This window comes from Alexandromys fortis, unplaced genomic scaffold (genome assembly GCF_014885135.2).
Source record: "Alexandromys fortis isolate MF-2015 unplaced genomic scaffold, M_Fortis_MF-2015_v1.1 scaffold_34, whole genome shotgun sequence".
Lineage (NCBI taxonomy): Eukaryota > Metazoa > Chordata > Mammalia > Rodentia > Cricetidae > Alexandromys > Alexandromys fortis.
The window spans coordinates 2249685-2272019 of NW_026067933.1; the positions used below are offsets into that span (position 1 = coordinate 2249685).

Here is a 22335-nt window from a genome sequence, read left to right on the forward strand (position 1 = left end):
GCAGGCCGCGTGGTTCCGGTCACGTAGCTCGGTTACATTCAGACAGACAGGCCAGAAGTCACAAGTGGCCACACCTGGTTCCCTGGATAGCTGGAATGTGAGGCGGGTTCCGCTAAGATTAGCAGTTAATTGGGTGAGGGGCAGGTTTTGTCAATAGAACATAACTATGGGTGTGAGGTTCTCTGCAGACTCCCTAGAGTGATGGTTTCTGTAATGATTGTTAGGGGGGAAATGGCTCCTGACAAAACTGCAATCTTCTCTTATCTATACAGAGCTTTTGTGCTCACTCATTTGTTACACTCTATTTTATTCTCTAGTAATACTAATGCTTAAAGTATTTCTGGTATAGCCTGCAATAAGCCCAAGCTTGCTAGCTTCTTTGTAGTCTGGATTGGAGCAATGACTTAAACTTAAATTGTCTGTCATGACCTATCCACTGTCCTTACGTGCCATCCTATAAAAACCATGCTAAGTGAAGCTGATGCCGCACTTCCATCAACAGAGACAAAACATAAACCTAGTCAAGTTTTGCATTAGTTATTTTTTTCTGTTATTGTGATTAAATGTCATGACCAGAAATAATTCAAAAAAGAAAGCATTTAATTTGGCTTAAGTTACCATAAGGAGAATCCATAATGGAAAGGAAAAACAGTAGCAAGTGGCTAGACCAAAAGTGTGAGCCATCACATATTCATCCTCAATGAGGAAGGAGTAACAGAGAGTGAACTGGAAATTATGGAGGGCTATATATAAACTCTGAAAGTTCTCCCCCAGAGTTTTACTTGCTACAACAAGCCTTCACAACCCCAAAGTTCCATAATCTTCCCAAAGAGTGCAACTGGGTGATAATTAAGGATTATAATATATGAACCTATGATTGACATTTCCTGTTTAAACCATTACCTCTGTCTCAGCTTCTATAAGCATCAAACTGTCTAATTTCCAAATGAGTTTGAGGGGCTGGAGAAATGGCTCAGCAGTGAAGAACACTTGCTATTCTTGCAGATGATCTGCTTTGGTCTCAGCATCCACATATGGTCCACAGCTATCTGTACCCCCAGTTCCAGAGGATCCAATACCCTCTTTTGGCTTCTGTAGACACCAGGAAAGCATGGGGTGCACATATATACATGCAGCAAAACACTCATGCCCATAAAAAATAAATAAAGATTAACAAATTAATAGTTTGAAAAATAAATAAAACTTGAGTCTGGCATAGCTCACAGAGAAGTCCTGAAGACTGGCAAACAGACCACATATATGTGTATCGGTCACTTTCCTCATTACTGTGATGGACTAGATGACTAAGGCAACTCACTGTGTATAGGGTTTGTTTTACATTTGAGTCTGAAGATCCAATCTATCATGACCGAGGAGGGTATGGTGCTGGGAGCATCTCTAGCTCTGATCGAGCAAGTCCACAGTCAGGAAGCAGAGAGATGAATGCAGAAGCTCTATTAACTTCCTTCATTTTTTATTTTTATTGAGTCCAGTGAGCCAGGCTCAGGAAAGTTACCACCCACATTTACTGAAACCTCCCTGGAAACACTTCCAGAGACATGTACAGAGATGTGGTTCAGAGATGATTCCAAATTCAATCCAGATGACAATAAAAATTAATATACATAAGTGCTTTGCAAAATATATGATTTAGTACATGCTCAACAAACCTAAAACAATCACTCTGTTGTTCCATAAGAGAAGAATAAAGTTAAGGGTCAGTAGAAGAAAAGTTCAGAGAAATCCTGTCTCAAACCCTCCACAAAAGAAGGAAAATATACTATATTATAATTCAGTGTGGTCTTGCAAGCAATTCTTATACACTACTTTATGCTATCTCTCTAGTATGTACCTTTTGTAAAATATAATTTTAGACCATTTCATTTACAATGATAGTTTCAAGATTTAAGATGTAAGTAGGAATGTTTCCAAAGTGAGTGTGGTCTAAAATATGTTAAGGAGAAAGAAGACATCACTGCTCCCTCTACAGTCAAGAGGATGCAACACTTTCTAAGGGTTTTATGCCAAGGGTTAAACATTATTATCAGATAAATCTCACTTCAGGAGAATGTTGATTTCATGATAGATTTTTACTGAGCACACCACTTAGGCTTTTTCTTTCTTTCTTTTTTTAATTGCTGAAACTTTCAGATATGAACAGTTTTATTGACAACCTTCAGTCCTTCCTCCTCTATGCCTGGCAGGAATTGAAATCCAGTAGCTATTACATGTCAGGCAGAGGATGATTGGGAACAGCTATTTGTCTTATACTAAGCAGTTCTGAAGGCCAGTGGAGCTTTAAATGGCACTACTGTCATTCCTGGAGATTCACAGAGGACAATAAACACAAGTGTAGGCCTGTTATTCTTAGGGGAATCGCAGGATGTTCTTGACAAAGTTCCATTTCTTCACAGATTCCTTGAGCCATCATCATGGATGTTAAGGCTGTTCAAACATCTTAGTCTGCTCAGGGAGATGCTACTCTCTCCACAGACTCTGTAAAGCCACTGGTTCTAGTCACAAAAGTGTCTGCAACTTTCCTGATGGCAGTTTTCATGGGTTCTGCCTTGGGAGAACTTGTTTTAGGCACAGTCACTCCAGACACCATGCAACAGACTCAGGAAGACTCAACTTGGGCCAAGTCAAGTTCAGATGATCCCAATTAAATTCATTCGTGGTGACTTCATCTACAGTATCTAGATGTTTCCTGAAACTGTCCCCAGTCTGTCTAGAGGAGTACCACCTTCTCTTGGGCAAGCACGCCTAGTATGCTCATACAGATTGTATGACCATGCAAAGGGTTTGTTCTTGTCAGGTAGTAGCCTGTGTACAAACATGACCAGTTATATAAGCAACTGTTCTCCTATTCTCAGAGAAGTCTAGGCAACCTACTTCCGAAGTCTCTGCACTATACTCCTCCCACCTCCAGGGCAGCGTAGGCCCCAGTAAAGCCTTTTCTAAACTTTTTATTGTCTTCCTGAAATCTTTATTACTAGTAGAATTGGTTGAGCTGGCAACAGAAAGGTCAAATAACTCCAGAGGAGACCAGTTCCCAGGTGGACTCAGAAGCAACAGCGAGAGGATGGCTGAAGAATTCTAAAGTGTGGCCAGGAGAACCGAAGGGGCTGCATTCTAACAAACAGAAGAAGGGCTTTTTGGTCACCCTACATAGGATTTTTATTGATTTTCTGGGAGTTTCACATCACATACCCTTATCACAATCCCTTCCCTTTCCTTCCATATCCTCCCACACAAAAAAATGATAAAAAGTAAAGAAAAATTTTAAAAAGGAAAAGAAAAAGAAAGTCTACTTTGTATTTGTTACCTATATTCTCGCCAGAGTGTGGTCAAATTCTTAAATTCCTACTCCTTAGGTAGAACTGAGTCCTTCTGCTTCCACACCTTCACCAGAAGGCAGCAATTGTGAGGAGATAGTCTTCACCATTTCTGTCACATTTTTAAAGTGTTCTGACATAATTTGTTTTGTTTTAATTTCTTTTATGTATGTATGTGTGTGTGTGTCTGTGTGTGTGTGCATGTGTGTATTTGGGGGGTTTTGGGAGTTTATAGAAGCAAATAGATAGCAGAGAGTGGAGGCTACAGATGGTGAAGAAGCTGAGAAGAGATGAGGTTCTTACAAAGCTCTAAGTTCCAGCCCATGAGAAAGTTCCAGGAAGCAGCCCCAGGTAACTAGCTTCAGTTTCTACAAGGATGTAACACTAATTAAGGGTCCTGACATTTTGTCAGCATCTATGTGAACTGAACATAGGAAGCTTCGGGATCTTGGTAACAGCAGACTGGGTATCAGGAGCAGTGGAGAATGGGTGGGATAAAAAGAGATCCTGAATGGAAGAGAAGCTGAAATCAGGAAGTAGGGAGACATCAGAAATTCTGAAGAGCAGGCAGCTACAGGCAAAGTGCTCATACTGCTGTTCAGATCTGGTTTTCTTCCACAGTGTCACTGAAACAATATCTGACTCACCAGGGAAAATATTCTCAAAAGTAAAGATCACTTGTACAGGGAAGGCTAACGTTTAGGAGTGGATTTTCCAAGCATTAATTTCATTCTCTCACAAGGAAAAGGGGAGAGTGGAGTTCTATAGTTGCATTTGGAAAACAGAAATGCTGGTGACTGAACAGAATGTGAGTGGATGTTTCTGTGAGAACAGTCCAGACCTGAAAACAGAGCCGTCTCTGCAGCAGCTATGCCTGAGGCCTGCTGTTGTTTTCCCTTTCTGATGTCTTTGTTCAAACCATATGGTGCAGGAACAGCACATATTTGTAAATAAATAGACAAGAGTCTAGATTCCTTCTGTGTCCATGACTTGTTTACAGCTCAGATTGATCACTGCTTTGGAAGGAAAGATGGGCTTGAGTTTAGGAAACTGCATTTTTGAAGAATCTATAAGACAATTCTTCACTGTTTGTCTGTTGATACCACAGGTACCACAGGAAGACACCGTTATGCGCACCTGACAGTCACTATTATTTTTCTTTGCAATGTTTTGCTTTTAGTAGTTGAAAGGACCACTAAAGTGATTATTGTTTGAGATTCTTTCATTCTGTTTAGTTCTTCCTCCCCCTTCCTTCCTCCCTTCCAGTCTTCATTTGTATTGGTAGCTTGTGGGGATATTATAAGAGGTACCATCATTGCTGATGAAGAGATCATGAACACAGTGAGAACTGGATTGGGCCTTCTACCTTTGCAGATGCTGCTAGCTCAAAGTAATGTCATCTCCTCTTCCTCTTCCTTGGGCTTTCATCTCTTAAATGACTCAAGCAGATTTATCCTTTCGTATCCTTATTGTTGATCCTCCCTTGAAAGTCAGAGCAAGGAGGATTTTTGGAAATCTTCTATTCCAGTCCTTGTCTACTTCTCAGTTGAAAAGGATGAGGCACAAAAAAAGTGCAGCCACGTGTTTGATATTGGATATTTGTATAGAGTTGGGTCATTGTATACTTACTAAAATATTTTGTTCAGCACATGTGTTACCAAAGTGTTGTTCATGTTGTTGTGAGAGACTGAGAGCTGCAGCTCACATGTCTCCCCCATCAAGTTCATAGATATCTGAAAACTATTACTCGTGTACAGTTTATATTCTCTTATCATCAATCCTTTCATCCTGCATCATTCCCCAAATGTCAACTGACTAATTTAATAAACCAATAATTAATAATCAATATGCTGATGGGAGAAGACAAGAAGAGTCAAACAGAGAAAGATTCCTCCATACTAGATTACCGGCAGAATTCCAGAGCTGGTAGCTACTGAGGAATACTATTTATATTGTGTGACGTGTGTCACTGTCATTGGTTTAGTAAAGAGCTGAATGGCCAATAGTTAGGCAGTAGAGAATAAGCAGGACTTCTGGGGAGAAAGAGAATACTGGGAAGGAGGAAGGTAAAGAGGCCAGGAAGATGTGAAGCAAGTTGGATATATAGTACAGAGGAGAGGTAATCCAGCTACGTGATAGAAGTTAGATTAATAGAAGCAGGTTAATTTGAGTTATAAGAGCTAGTTGGGAAAAAAAAAACCTATGCTAAAGCTTTCATAATTTATAAGTCTCTGTGTCATGATTTAGATGCTGGTGATCAAAAGATAGTCTAACAAGAAAACTTATTATATATGGTGCCCCATGTTGGGTGCCATTTTTAGTAAACCTTTTTGTCGGTAGCTAACTCACTAATAACAACACAAAGACACTAATTATAAAAGTTTGTCCTTTAGCTTAGGCTTGTCTCAACTAGCTCTTATAACTCAACCAAACATGCTTCTTTTAATCTGCCTTCCATCACAGCACTCAGTTACCTTTTCTCTGTACTGTATATCCAACTTCTTTTGTTTCTTGGCATCTCTGCTTTTCTTCTTCCCAGTATTTTCTCTTTCCCTGGAAATCCAATCTATTCTCTCCTGCCTAGCTATTGGCCATTCAGCTCTTTATTAAACCAACCACAGTGATACATATTTACACAGTGTACACAAATATACTGTACCATTTCCCTTGTTTTGTCAAAATGAAAAGGAAACGTTCTAATTCTAACATAGTAAAACTATAAGAAGAACAATTATCAGGTAAGAATTGCATTCACAAAGTTCAAGTCATCTGTATTCTATATTATGTATTCTGTCTTCATGAACTAAAGTTTTATACCAAATCACTTTCTATCATAACTTGTATTACAACCTAAAAACATCCTTTTTAGACTTAAAACATTTTTTTAAACAACCTAAGCATTTATGCCTTTCAACCTTATGCACTTTATATCTCTTTTGTGATTTTATTTTCTGAATTTGGTAATGAGTAAAACTATATCTATAACTATATTTTTCAACCCCATAACAGATTCAAGAGTAAGCAAGAAGTACAGAGCAAATAACTTCCAAAACTATAGAAGTAGCAGAAACAGTTGGCTTCCTGGGCAGTCGCCCAAAGATTCTCTGCAATACTTTGGCATCTATCTTTGGCCTAGAATACCTGACAGACTTTTGTGTGAAGCAGGAATCTTGAAATACTGTCCTACCTTGTCTTTGCAAAGTTCAGTGTAGAAGGAGCTGTGGGCCTGCTTTTCGTCCTGCCTGGCTCCCGCATGGCTAGCTTTACACCTGAAATAACAACACACAAACTGTATTCTTTTAAACACTGCCTGGCCCATTATATCTAGCCCCTTCTTGGTTAACTCTCATATCTGGCTTAACCCATTTCTAATAATCTGTGTAGCACCACGAGGTGGTGTCTTACTGGGAAAGATTCAGCACGTCTGACCTGGTGGCTGGCTCCATTGCATCTGACCTCACTTCCCTTCTTCCCAGCATTCTGTTCTGTTTACTCTGCCTACCTAATTTTCTGTCCTATCAAAGGCCAAGGCAGTCTCTTTATTAATCAATCAATGAAACAACAGCTAGATAAAGACCCTTACATCAATTCAGTAACTGCTTTCTTTTCTATCCCATTTGTCTAATTTACATAGCATACTGTCAGCAGTTAAGGCAAGGGCAGTTTCTTTGCCCAGGACAGTTTCTTTGACCAGTGGCTAACTTTGTCAAAATGAAAGCAAACTCTGTATGGAGCTTCTTCAATGGCCATCATCTTTTTGTGAAGTAAATTGCTGCCAGGAGTATATTATCTCACTGCCATGAAAAGTCTTAGCTTATTAAATCATCTTAAATATCATTCTCTGTAGATCTCTGAAGTGTCTGAAGACCACCTGTATAACTAACATATCTCTGCTTGACCTTGAAAACATACCTAACATCACTACAAGTTTGATCATTATAGATGACTAATTAACAACCTGTATTTTTTAATCATTCTAAATAGTTTTCAATAATAACTTTCAAGAACAAGATATTTACATTACATTTTAAAGTTATCTGCATAGGTACAATACCTTAAACAAGATTGGAAACATATATACAGTATAACAAAAGTAACCTTAAATTTGTATCAATATGCAAAAATTCACATCGATGTAAAATATGTGAGATTAACAGTTGCTTTTTAGTTTAAATTAGATTCAATAATCTACTTTATTCTATCATCCCTATGCCCCTCCTTTTTCTTTTCAGCAAGAGATAGTTAAACTTAATCTCCTTTACTTAGTTTCCTCCTTTACCAAAACCGGTAACAATTTCCAACCAATCCCCCCTAAATGATGACAAACATCTATAACCCATCAAATGACCAATAACCACTCATCCCACCTTTTGGGAATGTAGCTGTCATAGTCTTAAAGTTATTTCCTACTCTCTGGGGGCAACAGCATCTTTAGGGAACTCTGAGAAAATTGAGATAATGGTCAAGTCCTGGGAAAGCTAGCTGTTGTTTAGTCTTAGTGTGTTGGGAAAGTGCAAGACTTGTCTGAAGTTCTGATTGGAGTAGTCTATGAGGCTGGACCATCCTAGCTAACTGCTTTGAAGTTGTTATGATCAGTTTGTAGTCCAAAGATGATCTTTGGGTAGTGTTTGTCAGCTTAGTGGCTTTGCCATAATCCAGGTGGAATCGTCATGAGGCGGGGGGGGGGGGGGGGGGGGGGGGGGNAAAAGTGGGGGTTCATCAAGTTCTTAGAGACCTTACTGTTCACTGCCAGGAGTGGTCGTGGATTACTGAAGAAAATTTAAACATCTTAAGTGTTATATATAGCAGATCTTAGAGAGATTAAAGGATCACAATTTGTTAAGTACATTCTGGGTATACAAACTTAATTTCTAGTTACCTGGTTCAGCCTCAAGCTTGAAATCACATACAGGAAGCTAGGTGAAGCATATTTCCAGAATTAGTTAGTGATCTATATGACCATTAATATCATGACAGAAAGCATATCAACCCATCTAATCTTAAAAATTTTGAGATAATTTATACCTTAAGAAAATTTTTAAAGAGTCCAGTAAAACCAAAAGATTATGAGATTAGTGGTAACAGACTATTCTCTTAATTTTGGTTTTTCTTCTGTCTCATACCAGATGGCTCTTCTGACATGAGGTGTGGATTTTGGATTTTCCTTTAACAAGCATGCTTGGTTTTAGAAAAGGAGAGAACCATGCTCAAACTCCAAAGCCAACTTTAAATTTTAATTTAATTGGGACTACAAAAACCACCATTTACCTCATATGTCTATAGAGAACGGCAGAAACCAACATTTGGGAAGATTTATGAAATTTTTTACTGTTGGAAATGTGTTATACTATTAGGCCAACTTACTCTTTTTCTTGGGAAGTTTTCTCTGGATGATTTGTCCTTTTTCTTCAAATGTCTCATTTTTTCAGTGGTATCTGGTTTCCTTAGTTGGATGCTTTTATTCTCCTGGAAGCACCAAAACACAACCCTGCCCGCATTCTAACTTTGGAGAGGGGCTCATTTTTTTGGGGGGGGGCAGGTTGTAGATATTTGATCAGATATCAAATAAAAGGCATTTATTAGTTTTATAAGTTAGTTTAGATTGAATTGAATGGCCATGCTGTTTGATGAACTATTGCTGTTTCTAATTCTCCAAACAAGCTTTTTTGGGGTATTGCCCTGGAAAACTGTGCCATGCCACAAAATTCCCCTTACAGATCTTAAGGTTTCTTGAGTAGGTCTGGCTCCAAGTTGGACTACAATGGTATAGTTTCATTTCCACAGATAAGATAAAATGCCTTGGCAAAAAACCTTTTAGTTTGCAGTTCAATGTTATGACCTACTATTTTAAGGGAGTCAAGGCTGCGGTAACTTGAAGCAGCTTCTCATATCATGAGTCGAACTCCCTGACCAGCAGGAAAGAACAGCCACCAGACGAGAATTCTTCCCAAATCACGCTTTATTGGAGCCTCTTGGTTATAGGGAGAACAGAAGCCAGGGGCCCAGAGCCCTGAGCTGTAGCTGCTTATATAGGGAGCTGCCTAGCAACCTTTGATACTTTAACTGCTTCTCTGGAGACCCACCAGCCAGAAAGAAAACAAACCTCCTTGTCAATTACAGACCACAAGGAAGTTCCCCTGCCAGTCAGGGGGAGTGTGGGCAGCTAGATCACAACAACTCATCCTGTTTTCTGGTGGAAGAACTGCAACCTTTATTATGGTATCAAGCGAGGCCGGGGTCAAATGCCATCTTGTAATGGCAGCCACTCAAATTGGCTCCCAGCAATATATCACAACTAGTCAAGATCAGAGAAGAATGAATGCATGCTTGCTGCATGCTCAGTTGATTCCTGCACTCATCTACATACAGTTCAGAACTCCTGACTAGAGAACCCTCTGCTATGGGCTGTGTGGTCCCAAATCAATGAGTTGAACTAAGAAAGCCCCCTTCACATACACGCCCACAGATCAAGATAATGTAGACAATCAGTGAGACTCTCTTCCCTGGCAATTCTAGGGTGTTTCAAATTGACAATTAGAGTTAATCACACTGTTGTGATTTCTTCATTCGCAGTAGGTTTCAGTCATGACTGAATAAATGAGTGGCTTTGTCTCCGAGAATCCAGAAATAAAGTGTGATTTTTCAAGCAAGTTTCTGACCTTCTGGGAAGAGTCCTACTTTGATGTCTCCCCTTCCCACAAGGGTTTGGTTTGGATTCATTTGTTCATCTGTAAGCAATCTGAAATGTTCAAGTATTTGCTGAGGTAGACTCAAAGATGAATAACTGGCAGATATTTCCTGAAAGATTTCAATGGTTCACAGTTCATAGCCTAATTAAGAGCAATGACACCTGCATGCATGAGCAAGTACAATGCCTTAGAAAAACTACTTTCCCATGAAACTCTGGGGCTGGGTTCACACAGTACTTTGGCACATGGACTTTGGGACAAGGAAATTCAAGGTTCAAATCTCAGGCAAGTAATTTGAAAACAATCACTTATAAACTCAGAAATGATTTAGTTTTTCCATTCATAAAATAGATAAAATAGTATGTACTTTAGTTATAAAATTTAAATTATTAAATACATAAAAAGCCATAGTAAGCATTAGGTACTCAATATGCTATACACACAATATAAATTTATGTTTAAAGCTTGTTTCTAATTTGATTCTGTGCAGTACTTTTGCAATTCTAAGATTTATAGGGCAAGATACGTAGTGTTAAGGGTTTGGGATTCTTCTGGGGAAACCAATACCTTCACATCTCTTATCTGTCTAGATAACACATGCAAGCATCAAGTCAAAAACTACACAATCTGTGTGAGCACAGGGGCCCTGCTTTTCCTCACACAACTTTACTTCTGGACTCTTTCAATCCATTTCCCTACTTTAAAAACAGTTCTTTGACCTAGGAAGTTTAGAAAATTAATTTTAGTAAGTCCTAATGTTTAACGAGTGTGTCCAGAAAGTACATTTTAATCAAAAGAGATAATTAACTAGCTTTCATGTTCACATGACTGTCTTGTGACAAGTGGAATCCCTGAAAACAAATTAACAACCCCAACCCCCACAATAGCAAACTCATTTCCATTAGCAGGTCAAGCTACTATGTTCTTAGCTATATTTTCTTTTTCTGAGCAGTTTTTCTCTCAGAGTCATAACCTACCCTGTTAGGGCTAACAAAATGTCTTTCTATTTGTCTGTTTCTGCCTTTACTTGGGTATGCATTAGCATAATGTGTTTGTTAGAACCTGCTTCTAGGAGGAGTCTAGTCTTCCCAAGTACCTAAGATCTAAAAAGACAGATTTGACCAGCTCAAAGGTTAAACATATCTTGTGATGGGAGAATTTCATTGTGGGAGCCAGAGGGGTAAAGGACATCAGAAGAGCACAGCCTACAGAATCAACTACCTGGGCTCATAGTCTCACAGAGACAGGAGAGACAGTCATGGAGCCTACCTGGGTCTGACCTAGGCCCTTTGCATATATATTACGACTGTGTAACTTGTTGTTCTTATGGGACTCCTAATAGTGGGAGTCGGGGGTGTCTTTAAGACTTCTGGCTGTTTGTACTGGCTTGCCTCATATAGCCTTAATAAGAGGGGTTATGTTTAGTGTTATTATAACTTGATATGCCATGTTCTGTTGATATCTCTTCTGAAGGGAAAGGAGGAGTGGATCTGGAGAAGAGGAGAGTTAAAGTGAAGATCTCGGAAGAGTGGAGGGAGGGAAAACTGTTGAGGATGTTAATTTATGAGAGAAGAATAAATAAAAAATACAAATAAAAAAGAATTATAAAGTAAAATATTGATAGTAGTAAACCACCTTTTAAAACACTTTGTTTACTGGGCTGTATTTTAGCAAAAATTATTTTCTTCACATTAGTTCTTGGGATCAAATAAGATGGATATAAACAAATAAATATGCTTTGAGGGCAAGGGCAAGCTAGAGAACAGAACTGAGGAAGGTGGCTTAGTTCTCCATGGTTGTAGGTACTCATTTATGTAGCAGAGACAAGGGTCAAGAGACAGACTTAGAGTTCTGTGTATTAAATAATAGATGCAAAGTCACTGTCACAGAGTAGGCCCCCACGAAACACTGCTCACTATTGCTTTTCATTCTTGTATTATATTAAGACTTCAATTGATGAAGATATATATTTATGTATATATGTATATACATGTATGTATGTATGTATATGTATATAAATCTGACCCCTAATTTGTTAGTTAGTGTTTTCTTCCTACCAATGATGGATTGTTTATTAGAAGTCACAAAATGACAAAGACAATCCTTCATTTAAAAATTGTGAAACTTTCAATTTTTAATCCAATATTCCTCAATTCATTTCAATCAAAATTTCTTTTTTTATGTTTTATTTTTTATTCATTGTACATTCCAACCACAGCTATCCTTCCTACCATTCCTTCCATTCCCACACCCTGCTCTTGCCTCCCCAGCCCTCCCCTATCCACTCCTCCCAAAGGTAAAGCTTCCCATAGGGAGTCAACAAATGCCTGACACATTAAGTTGAGGCAAGAAAAAGCCCCCCCCCGCCCCGGCCCAGCATCAAGGCTGAACAAGGCGTCCCACTATAGGGAATGGAATACAAAAAGCCAGCTCATATACCAGGGATATATCCTGGTCTCTCTGCCAGGGATCCCTCAAATAGACTCAACTGTCACCCACATGCTAGGGCCTAGTTCGGTCCCATGCAGGCTCCACAGCTGTCTGCCTAGAGTTCCTGAGCTTCCATGAGCTTGGTTCAGCTGTCTCTGGAAATGTTCTTTAACCCCCTTGCTCACACAATCCTTCCTCGTTTTCTTCAGCTGGATTCCCAGAGCTCTGTCTGGTGCTTGAATAGTAGAAAGCAGGTCATCCAGCCCTAGAGGAAACCTACTATGATTATCCTGTTAACTGGAGGTAATAGCAAACCAACTGCTAGCGACTTTTCGTTAAACCATAAGTTAGTGTACCTCTTCGCCCTCATCAGAGAAGCTTCCTTTTGCAGAAGATGGTGATTAGAACAGAGACCCACAACTGGCCAACGTGCAGAGAATAAGAGACTGCAAAGTATTCAACCCTAAATAGGACATCTTTTCGCAACCCTCCTCCTAAGGCTCAGGGGTCATGATTACAGAAGAGGGGACAAAAGGATTATAAAACCCAGATGCGAAGGATAATCATAACAAAACAGTGTTTTATGAACTCTACAGAATTGTTGCACATACAGCTCACAGTGGTTGTGATGGCATGCACAAGACTTACACAGGCACAAGAGACCAAATGCCTGCATGAAGAGGGGAGATGGGCATGAAGCTTCATTCCTAGCTGAGGAGAACTTTGTAATTGCTTCTCGGGGAGAACTGGTAGCTTAACCAAGCTCCAGTGGATGGTCATATACTCAAGAGTATATGGGCAGCGCAAATCGAATTCAATGGGTTAAAAAAATGAAGACACATAAATTGGGGTGTATAGGGAAGTGAGGGTAGGTCTTGGAGGAGTTGGGGGAAAGGAATAAAGATTATAAAAATACAATGTACAAAAGTCTCAAAGAATTAATAAAAATACTTTTTTTTTCAAAAAGAGAAAACTAAGTGTTTTCTGAGAAAGTTATTGGTCATTTTCTTTTTAAAATGAATAATGCCATTTAACTTATGCTATATCAACACTCTGAAAACAGAGGGCAAGCCTGTGAGTTTTGTCATCATCATCTAGCGGGGCTTCCAAGGAGGCAGTATTAATTCCCGTGACAATGGGAAGACGACAAGGGGGAAGATATGGGAGCACAAGAGTGGTCACATAGTCAACACTGTCAGAGCAGAACAGATGTTTTCAGAGAAGAAGCCATGGAAAGAGGACGGAGAGGAAAAGTACAGGAAAGAAGGGTAAACTTACAGGGAGAAGGGGCAAGGAGGCTGACTGTCTGCGACTTTCTTGGGTTTCTGTGAGCCCATTGCCAACAGTTGTCCCTGCAATGGTTTCATGCGGGTAGGAACTTAAATATCATCTTTGCCTGACTGCTGTGTAGCACTGCTCAGATCTCTTTGATGATTTATCCCTGCTTCGCTAACATAACTCGGCACATGAGAAACTACTCTCGCGGCAGCCGTAAATTTTCTTAAAGCTTCGTTTCATTTTAGGGGGAAAATTAAGTGTCCATTCCAGCAGCAATAAGGAAGAATAAATCCCATTATAAGTACATATTTCTTGCTGTGAGCTTATAATAGTTTTTATTTAGACTGTTTCTCCTTTTCTTTCAAGCTGATGCTGGCTGAGTTGTAGTGGGATATGAAGAGTAGAGACATTCTACCGAAAGAAGGGCAAAAAGGATCACAGCGCACAGATAATTTACTCTCTTAAGTTAATCCATATTTGTGTGCCATGGCTAATGCTCATTGATGCTCAGCAAACAAGCAGACTGTGGCTGTATTGACAATTCTGTTCTCAGACTAATGCTTCATAAAGGTGCTTAGCTTTGTCCTTCGACTCTTGGTGGCCCAGGGCAAAGCTTTATTTCCAAACATCTACTTGCTACTTACTTCATGATTATCATTCTGGATATATTCAGAGCCAGCAGCAGTGATATTAAGTGACTGCTTTGAAGTGCATATAAATGATGTGGCCTTGTTTAAGACTGATGCCATTGCTAAAACAATGTTTTCTTCTGCTGCTGACATCTCTCAGCTATGTCTGGTAAGTTAAAAGTACGGTGATTTTGCTCTAATACCTGACGTGATGACTTTTCATACTGCATCTTCCTTCATTTATTCTATATTTTTCTTTCACCATACTTTAGTGTGGATTCTGGAAGGTTACTGTCCCCTGTTCTTGTTGACAGTGATACAGGGAATCACAAAGGTTAATTTATGCATTAAAAACATTCCTTATCTGGCTAGAAATGAAAATATTTCATGAGTAGGACATTTCCACGAGGATATGTACATTATTTGCTTGTTTAGTTGTAACAAAACAAAACAGAACAAAAAGCAACAATAGTAATACAAAAGCATATTTTTATAATCATACTTCACAGCAATGAAACTTCATTGTTGATTAAATAACTTCCAATGCAGCTGTCAGTTGGAGTACTGAATGCCCATAAAAGGGTTTGAGGTATTTCTATGCTTATTGTCACAAAACATAGCCTAATAGATTAATAAAGGTAAATTGCATAACACTTTGTGAATTTTACTCCATTACTTTAACACAATATAAAGCTGTAGGCCTACATATACTTCTCTAGAAGTTTGGAGAGAAGATGAAACTCAGGTAGGTACTGGCCATGGAACCCAGGTAGGGGCTCGGCATGCACTCATTATTGAGAAGCCCTCCCAAATCCCAGGTCCTTACATTTGAAATATCCCTTGTCAATATTAATTTGTCTTGTATGATCCCCTCCCAGACATCTTCAAGGGTACTTTGCATCTTTGAGTAGGCAGTGAATTTTACCACCCTGTCTCATGCTTCAGCAGGGTTCGATCTTGTCTCTCTGGAATCTCACTCCTTACCCTAGTAAGCTCTTGTCTTTTCCAGCATATGCATCCCCTTTCACTTACACAATACACTCATTAGATTGCTAGTTTGTTTTCTCTCTCCTAATATGCACAATATGTGGTCAGAGATTTTTGCTTTTTTATATTCACAAAGGTATATCCCACAAACTCCAAAGAATGACTTCATTAACATGTGTATCTTGAAAACAATTTTCTTATATGTGTTTCTGAGTGTGAATGCATGTATACACACGTACTTACAGTGGAGATTAAAAGTATATGGAATATGGCTGATCACATTACTTACAGTTTTAATATTTTTAATTTTAAAGGTGACCATTATTTATAGTCAAGAATTTCATACAAATGCTTTTGCTCCCTGAAAGAAAAAAAATGAATTTACAGAAATGGTGCCATATAAAATCCTACGATATTACCAGGTATGGATCTAGAGTGAGTGTGGTAATGGCAGCTTGACCAGGTTTGAAATCATAAGACAAACTCTGAGCTTACCGGTGACGGAGTTTCTAGATCGGGTTAACTGAGGTGAGAATACTCTCTGAACATGGCCAGTACTACTGCATGGATTGGAGAATCACAACAGCTAAAAGAGAGAAAGTGCGCTTAGTGCCAACATTCCTTTCACTCTGCTTTCTGACTCTGACTGCAATATGACCAGCTGCCTCCTGCTCTTGTAGGCGTGCCTTCCCCGCCATGCTGGACTGTTCTCTCTAACCATGATCCTACATCAACCCTTCCTTCTTTACATTTGCTTCTGTCAGGTATTTTGTGTCAGCGGTAAGAAAAGCAAATAATAAAGTTCAAAGAAAGCAACCACAGCTGTCTCCGTGATTGACACTTTAATGCCTAGCTTCTGGAGGTCTCCCACCTAGGCCCCCTGATCTCTCCCCTCTTGCTTCTTTTTCTAATCTCTCCTGGTTATTCATCATCCCTCTGTTTCCCTGTTCCTTCTGTGGCAAAAGCTGCCTTCCCTTCATATTTCTTCCTATATACGAATTAAAAGCACACAACTTTGCTCTTTAATTCAGTAGAAGTGCTTGTAATTTTGTCACCATGTACGTAATGTTATATTTTCATTTATTACAGATCTTCTTAATATGAAGTTAATTTTAGTTATTTATTAGGAATACATATTGAATATCATCAAACGCCTCTTAGGTAGACATTTCCATTGTAATGACTACACCTTCCATATTAATGTAGTAATTTGGTTGATCATGATTGTTTCTTTTTATTGGTGATCTAACCTCACTTGATTGTCATATAGTGCTCTTTCAGTTCTGTACCCATATATTTTATTAAGGCTCCTGAGAGGCTGAACCATGGCAGTGCCGGGTAGAACCCCCCAACTTCCAGTCAGCTAGATCTTTCTTAGTGCTTGGATTTTTTACTTCCAAGCCATTCTTGGTTAAACTCTGCCTTGGAAGTTTATGTTTTCTGGAATCTGGCTTTGACTATTATCTGTCTTGTGTCCTTTTAAATCACCGATTCTTTTTTTAAAAAATCTGTGTTTGAGTGCATGTATGTGGGACACAACACAATACCACCTTGTGTAGTAGAAATCAAAGGACAAAATTTTAGTCTCCTTTCACCTTGATTTTTGAGGGAAATTCTCTTGTATTTCTGCTGCTGCTGCGTTGAGGCTGACCCTCCTGGTTCTGCCTCTTGTTTCTCTACAAGGTTCTGGGACCACAGGCGCAGTCACACTCCCACAGGCGCAGTCACACTCTTACAGGTGTAGTCACACTCTCATAGGTGCAGTCACACTCTCACAGGGGTAGTCACACTCCTATGGGTATAGTCACACTCCCACAGGTGGAGTCACACTCCTATGGGTATAGTCACACTCCCACAGGTGCAGTCACACTCCCACAGGTTCAGTCACACTCCCACAGGTGCACTCCCACAGGTGTAGTCACATTCCCACAGGTGGAGTCACACTCCTATGGGTATAGTCACACTCCCACAGGTGCAGTCACACTCCCACAGGTGCAGTCACACTCCCACAGGTGCACTCCCACTCCCACAGGTGCACTCCCACTCCCACAGATGGAGTCACACTCCTATGTGTATAGTCACCCCCTGTAGCCACACTCTTTTGGCTTAATTTTATTTATATTATAGAGATTGAATACAAGTCATCCTATCCCCAGTTCTTTATCACTAATTCTAAAACCAACCAGTTATATGTTTACTATGTATTTACTTTGTATGCATGTGTGCATATGTGTACATAAATAGCTTGTGTATTGATATACCTATTTTATTTCTTTCTATATATTCTAATACTTGATAATAAAGGTTTGAAGGCTACACATAACAAACTATATAGAGAGACAAATAATAGAAAATTAGAATACATAGAAGACTGAAATTTTTAACATGAATAGTACACCTTTTTGCTGAAAAACATTTCACACAGTATATTGTGATAATGGTTTTCTCTCCTCAACTGCTCTCAGATCTTTTCCACCTCTCCACTCACCCAATTCCATGTTATTTCTTTCTTATGTCTACTTAACTTATGACACATGATATTCATAGTTACTTCAAGATCTACAAATGAAGGGTAGAAAGAAAGCCAAACCAGTAATCCCAGCTACTGGAGAGACTAGGGCAGGAGAATCCAAATTTAAGGTCTGCTACAGTGTAACTTCAAAGCCAACATAGGGAAATTAGTGACTTAGTGACCACGTCTTCAAATGAAATGTACAAAGAGAGCTGGAGCTATAACTCCATGGTAGAGCAGTTTCCTGCACCAAGCATGACCCTTGGTTGAATCCTTAGCTTCTTTCCAAAAATAGAGAAAATATCAAGTTGTGTTACAATTTGTAGTTTTGGTATAATGTCTCTTTCTTGGATTTGATTTTAGTCCTAAGAGCCATTTCCCCTTCTTGTTCTTTACAGGAAATAAAGGACTTTGTTGGGATGCTTATAACCAGGATTCTGGGCAGTCTGATGCCAACAGGGCTGCCTGTGGCTGTAATGGAGGGGTGGGAGTGTGCAGATATTTAACTTCAAAACAAAACCTTCCAGGTCTGAGAATAGCACATAGGCATGTACAGTCCCATCACTACCAAAGCTCAAACTTTGTGCATCCAATAATTTGTAGCTTCTTTTTGAGCCACTAGGAAGGATTTTAAACCACTCTTTTTTTATTTAGGACTTTTTCCCTACTGGCTCTTGCATGTGAAAAGCCAACCATGTTCTATTTTAGCAGATTTGTTTCTGGAGCAAGCACATAGAGCTCTTTTTCCAACTCCAGTTTGAAGCTTTTTTTTTCCCCAAAAAAGATTTTTTTATTTAGAAGAATTTTATCTGCTAGACTAAATAGTTTACCGGGCAAGCAAAAGAACAAGAAAATTGCTCACATTAAGTTTCAGAGGAATGAAAGTTCTAGTAAACCTCTGAAGTTTAGCTTAAAACTATACAAAGTAGCCTTTTCTACTCCAATACGTGGAACCTAGAAAACAGCAAAATTGTGTAAACACATATAAGCTAGTGGATTTATGGTTCAGGATTTAAGCACTATTGTGCTTTGGAGAGCCATGGTATGAATTTATGTTTAGGTATTATTGTTAGCTACTGGTAAAATTTAAAGTATGCGCACCAGAAATTCTTTTTAATATCTACTTAAGTAGGTTCCTTTAGCCAAATATGTCTATACATATGCATGCATGCATGCATGCATCCATCCATCCATATATACACATATGTGTGGGTAGCCTTCCTTTATTAATTTTATTTCTATCTCTCTATATAATACATGTAAAAATATCTTAAATAATATAGATTGGTGTAACTGCTTAGATCAGCTTCCATATCACCAGTATACACACACACACACACATATGTGTATATATATATATCCTGTTTAACAGCTCTCCTATAAGATGGCTACCACTATAGCATTAAGTTGCCTACACCTAGACTGAGATAATGCTTATGGGCTCTGCTACAAAAATACTCATGGAAACAACTATTATTTTAAAATGTATCTTTGAACTTTTTGACAAAAGTATCATTCCACTTCCTCACCAAAAGTCTTGAAATGTTTTATACAAGGTTGTCAATACTTAGAACTAAAGGAATTTAATATGGAAAGAATAATTAATTATTGGATGCATCAGAGATATTTTATACCACAAAATGGCAATAGTAGGAAATCACATTAACTTGCCCCTAGTGATCCTTGCTAAGAATGAATGATTAAAGAGCTACAGACTTTGGCTAGTAATAAAAGCAATGAATTATCTCTTTACTCTTACTATTGTTTCATGTTTCATTCTTAGTAAAACACAAGCAGCGCTTTAACTTTATTTTCTTAGGATAGTCTTTGTTTTGAACAAGAAGAAAATAAAGTCTCCAGAGCTAAAAGAAAGAGGAACTAGAGGTAGCTCATCACTCTCAGCCATAAAAATAGGAAAGAGTACATAGATCAGACACTGTCTGTTAGAGCTAGTTGTTACTTGAGAGGAGATTAGCCAACAGCAGATAAGTTAAATATCACGGATGGCAGAGACTGAGAGAACCACAGGCTATCTTTGAATCTTTCTGCAACTCCTGGCTATGCATACTGGAATTTCTTCCACTGAGGACACAGAACTACCCTCCACCCCCACCCTTGATTTTTTTTATAGTTCTTTTTTTCCCCAGTACTCCATGATCTTTGTGGAACTCTCCAACAGATACTCTGTTAAATGGTTCTGTGCTAACAGCAGAAAAATGTCTAAGCATCAAATTCATGCAGGGTACTAAAAGCATAAAAAGTTTCTTAAGACCTGGGCTTCCTCCTAAGTACTGAGTGAAATGATCAAGTGTTCCCAGTCACGTCTCCAATAGAACGGAGTTCTGGATAGAATGGACAAGCAACATTTGGGAAGTTTATTTAGAAAAAGGACTCGAGGTAGCCCTTAAATCACACAATACTTGGGCAGTAATAGGAGTCATACATCAATGGACACTTTTTAGCCCTCATATTGATCCTTCTTGGTCAAATGTATGCTTTTACACAGAAATCTTTTTTTCTCCATTCTTTTTAAGAACATTATGCCCTCAAGTACATAATTTATTCGTCCTGATTTCTAAGAATAGTAACACACACACCCACACCTGAAATGTAATTTAAAGGCTAATAGGAACACTTTAGAATCCCAAGGTAGCAATAAACACTTACTTTTCATTTTCAATTTGGCTGCAACTGAGAGATAAAATGTATATACATAAATCATTTCAGGAAACTTGCCTTTCTTATCATTTAAATAACATCTTAAAAATTTTGAAATTTGACAGTTTTAGACATTAACTGAGCCTATTTTCCTTAAAGTAACTCTGTGAATATATTGAAAACGATGGCTCTTAGAATGAAGAACTTTATTTTGTTCATTAGATACAGTAATATGGACCTGCAGTCATTACCAAAGGCAATTATAAGCAGCACTCCCCCCTTTTTTTTAACTGAAATGTCTACTTTTAATGAATATTTATTTACCTCTAGAATAAAGAGCCATACCAGACAGGCAGTTCTACTCTTTCATTCTTTGGACTTGAAAATAGTTATTCTAGTAAGCCTCATGGTAAAATTTGTACAAAAAAAGTAAAAAGAATGCAAAAAAAGAAAGAAAGAAAAGAAAGAAAAAGAAAAAAATCGTGAGAGCAATAAAGTTACTCTTTAGAAAGCAATTACTTGAACTCTTATAACCTTTATAATTTTCTAAGAGAAATAAATGAGTGTGAAATTTGTTTGTCTTCTTAAGGTCTTGTATTTTAATAACAAATGCAGATCTTTATGAATGAAGCCCTTAGGGTATTTCAGTTCTGTGTCATACTGTTGTCATCTGATGTATATTTAAAAATATCAAGAAAGAAAACCATAAATTTCAGTTAGTTGGATTTTACTTCATTTTAATTTTTCTCGTTTAAGATTCTGACTTGATTTAGTGCCTGCAGTGAATACTGTAGTTTGCTGTTGAGACTTCACTTCCAAGAATGAGACATAGGAATTTATTATTTGATGACTTTTAGCCTAGTTGTTCTCCAGGAAACACCTGCCTACAGCCACACCCTCCTTGTGTCAACAGGTTATCAGGCAGAGGCATAACCATCTAACCCCATTATTCAAGAAAGGGGCAGCTCTCATCCTCACAGGATTTTCTCGTATTTTCCCTTAATTTAATTCTTCCCTCTGCCAAATTCACTGCCTATACTCCCTCACAAGATTTTCTAATAGAATTTTTGTATGCAAATGTTTACTTCATGGGAAACATTAATGTATAAATTTGAGAACCAGACTCCTTTGATTCCTTAGATGAGCATTTCAAGGATAGAACACATGTTTTGGGGAAGAAGTGAGACTGGTAGACAATACAGATTACAAAATTATTTTTTCCCTTTTTTAATGAGAACATGTAACCCACACATAATACTTTCCTACACTATCCTAGTGGAATCTTTTCCCTTAGATCTTTATTTATTCTCCTGAGAAGAATGCTTTCTCCTGCCAAAGGAATGCCTCAGGCAAGAAGTTTCCTTTTCCCCAGCTTAGCACATTCAAGGACATTATACAAACAGCTTTCATTTGGCAGCTAGACTTTCTGCTCCCTGAGTGCATATTGAGAAAGTGATGAGAATGACTTCATATCTTTATCATTACTTCTTTGTCCCTGCTTTGAACTCTGAGCTATCTTGTAATAAAAGCTTCCAAGAAGTCCAGTAAAGGTTCTTGATTTGTATTGTCTAGTGTCCCCTGGCAAAGATTCCTGATCTGTATCACCCAGAGTCCCCTGGTTCTGCTGAATCTGGAATTTGACTTCAATTCCTTAGCACAGGGCACTGATTGTCACAATAAGAGCATTATAGATAATCCCAAGCTTCCCAAGGACTGATGGGTGCACCACAGGCGAGAGTTTTAAAGGAACACTGATGAGAAGTAGCTGCTTACTGATGACAGACTCATTGTTAGCTCTGTGAGGGACTGACCTACAA

The 22335-nt window shown here is 38.5% G+C and overlaps 1 long non-coding RNA gene across 1 annotated transcript in view; it reads right to left on the reverse strand.

Moving 5' to 3' along the window:
* Nucleotides 1-238, reverse strand: part of LOC126503939 (uncharacterized) — a 5278-nt gene extending 5040 nt beyond the window's left edge. The window contains exon 1 of the long non-coding RNA XR_007592456.1: nucleotides 75-238. This is a non-coding gene — a long non-coding RNA (uncharacterized lncRNA). The remainder of the gene's footprint in view (nucleotides 1-74) is intronic.
* Between the last annotated feature and the right edge of the window lie 22097 nt (nucleotides 239-22335).